General features: G+C 37.6%; 1 pseudogene; it reads left to right on the forward strand.

Moving 5' to 3' along the window:
- Positions 1–1,312: 1,312 nt before the first annotated feature.
- LOC148117639 (chromobox protein homolog 3 pseudogene) lies at positions 1,313–1,841 on the forward strand (annotated as a pseudogene).
- Positions 1,842–3,229: the final 1,388 nt, after the last annotated feature.

A 3,229-nucleotide genomic window follows, 5' to 3' on the forward strand; every position in this document is an offset into this window, starting at 1 on the left:
AACTTATGGTGGAGAGGATGTGGAGTAAAGGGAACACTCCTCAAATGCTGGTGAGAATGTAAACTTGTACAACCCCTTTGGAAATCATTATGGTGGTTTCTCAGAAAATTGGAAATGAACCCATCTCAAAACCCAGGAGTATTACTCTTAGGCATATACCCAAATGATGCTCAATCATAGTATAAGGACATCTGTTCAATTATGTTCATAGCAGCATTATTTGCAACAGGCAGAGCTTGGAAATAACCTAGATGATTCTCAATGAAAGAAGGAATAAATAAAATATGGTACATTTACACAATCATACACTCAAAAAAAACCATAAAAACAAAAACAGAAAACAGGGTGGGAGGTAATAGCACATGCCGTTAATCCCAAACACTCAGAGAGCAGAGGCAGGTGGATCTCTGTAAGATCGAGGCTAAACTGGTCTACAAGAGCCGGTTCCAGGATAGATTTGAAAGCTACAGGGAATCCCTGTCTCGAAAAACCAAACCAAACAAAAACAAAACAAAACAAAAGCCACACACAATCGAGTACTATTTAGTGGTTAAAAAAAAAGACATCTTGGAAATTACATGCAAATAGATGGAATAGGAAAATACATCCCAAATGAGGTAACCTGGACACAGAAAGATGAACATAGTATATGTACTCACTCATAAGTAGATGTTAGCTCTAAAGCAAAGGATAAGGAGCCTATTGTCCACAATCACAGAGAAGTTGAATAACAAGGAGAACCCAAAGAGAAACCTATGTAGATCCCCCAGGGAATGGAAATATCATTTTGAGAAATTTGGGAGTATGAGGGTGGGGGAAAGGAGTAGGGCAGAAGAAGAGAAGGAGATGACAATGTGAGAGGTGTGGAGAAGTGAAGGGAACAGGAAAGGTGAGATGAGAAAAGGAGAGAGATGGAGAGCAAGGAAAGAGGTATCTTGATTGAGGGAGCCATTATGGGAATAGCAAGAAACTTGACATGAGAGAAATTCCCAGGAAGCCAGAAAGATGACCTCCCAAGACCCTAGGACTGTCTCCAGGAGACAGTGCCAAAACTGATTTTTCCTGTATTCAGATTGATGACTATCTTAAGTAGAAGCTTCCTCCAGCAACTGATGGAAGCAGAGACAGAGATCTACAGCAGACCACTGGACTGGGCTCCCAAACTATAGGTGAGGAGTGGGAAAGGTAGGGATGTGACTGAGCTGAGGCACACTGCTGGGAGATTCTGCAGGATCTGCAGCCCAAAGCATCCGAGTGGTGAACTCTTCAAGTCTTCGATTTTTTTTTTAAAAATGGACTTCAATAAAATACATTGCAAAAAATAGGAAACAAACAGAACTGAAAGAGCTGAAAAGTAGAAGAGGCAGAGCCAGAAGAATTTGTGGTAGAAAAATACTGGACCTGTGTGTAGTGAATGCGAAGGTGGAGTTTTTCCTCAAATAGAAAGGGTTCACAGATGCTGATAAGCCTTGAGAACCAGAAGAAAATTTAGATCGTCCAGAATTAATTGAAGCATTTCTTACTTCTCCAAAACCTGATCAAGAAAAGGATGGTGCAAAAATGAAATCGATATCTGACAGTGAATCTGATGATACAAATCGAAGAAAAAAGAGAGATGCCGCTGACAAACCAAGGGGTTTTGTCAGAGGTCTTGATCCTGAATGAATAATTGGTGCCACAGGCAGCAGTGGAGAAATAATGTTTCTTATGAAATGGAAGGACTCAGATGAGGCGGACTTGGTGTGGCAGAGGAGGCAAATATGAAGTTTCCTCAGATTGTCATCACCTTTTATGAAGAAAGGCTGACTTGGCATTCTTGTCCAGAAAATGAGGCACAATAATTGTTTATATATATATTGTATATATATTTATATGTATATTGTTTATATATACATATATATGTATATATGTGTATATATATATATACACAAAATCTGCATCTTAAATTTTGAATTACTAGTGTGGAAATAATAGCGTTCTAATGAAAATCGAGTTTGATATGCTGGTTTGATATGCTGGTTTTGAAAGTACTGACTTGATTGAGATATTTTTGGGTTTGGTCTGCATCAAAAGGCACTGATTCCTTTGAGCAAATAAAAGCTTTCTGTAGTTGTTTCTTTAAACAGTAGAATATTTGATACTGTGTTGTATTTTCTCAGCTTTGAAGAACAGCTTTTCTTAAATGCCAGGGAGACTTTACAGTCATTACTCAATCAGTACTTATTTTTAACTGGGACACAGAAGGACCATTCTGGGTTTTTTGTTTGTAAGCTTGTGTGTGCATAAGACCCTTTTGAAACTGTTTTTCATTTTGTCTTGTTTTTAATACTCAAAAACTGTAGATGAAAACACATGTTGAGATTCCTCTTTGTGAACATTTTCCTGAAACCATAACATTTCAGATCAAGTAAACAGTTGTGTAATTTACTGGATAGTTTTAAATCAACCACATCAGAACTTATCTATTATCACATACAGTAGTTTGTTTACAAAATTTTGTCTTTACAAACTACCCCTTCAGAAAATGGAATTAGACAAAGTAGCAGTATGATTTAATGATAAGACTTAATGCTGGGTGTGGAGGCATATGCCTTTAATCCCAGCCCTTTGGAGGCTGATGGTTCTCTGATTTAGACTAGATCAGCTGGGTCTATTGATTTTCTGGTTAGCCAGAGATATACAGAGAATCCCTGTCTCGAAAAACTAAGCAAAAAGACAACTGGGCATATAAGGTTCCTCTAGTGAACCATTCCTTTGTAGAAAGTTGAAATCTACAAAAGGTTATGATGTGTGGAATATCTGTTTGCTGTGGAAACAGAATCATGGTTAGAGATGATGTTGGCAATTTCAGACCTGCTGACAAAAATGAACAAAATTTGGTAATATAAACTAATGCCTTGCATGCTTTGTCTTTACCCTGTCTCATTCCTTATTGATAGGATCAATCTTTTCAGTATTTGGGTTCTGGTTCAATGAGCCAGAAAAGTAACTTTGTAGAATCAGAATGTCATCCAACTGTATATTTATTTTATTGTAAATAATGGTGAAGAGTGGTTAATAAATAGTTTTATATTCCTTTAAAAACAGAGTGGGAAAAGTCAGAATATGGGCAACGAGGTCAAGACTATGATGGGGATACCCACTTAAACAGTTAACCTGACAAAATTGGAGACCACCAACTTCAGACTGATGGGGAAGGAACAAGCATAGGATCAAACTCGACTGTCTG

This window comes from Myodes glareolus, chromosome 27 (genome assembly GCF_982192425.1).
Source record: "Myodes glareolus chromosome 27, mMyoGla1.1, whole genome shotgun sequence".
Lineage (NCBI taxonomy): Eukaryota > Metazoa > Chordata > Mammalia > Rodentia > Cricetidae > Myodes > Myodes glareolus.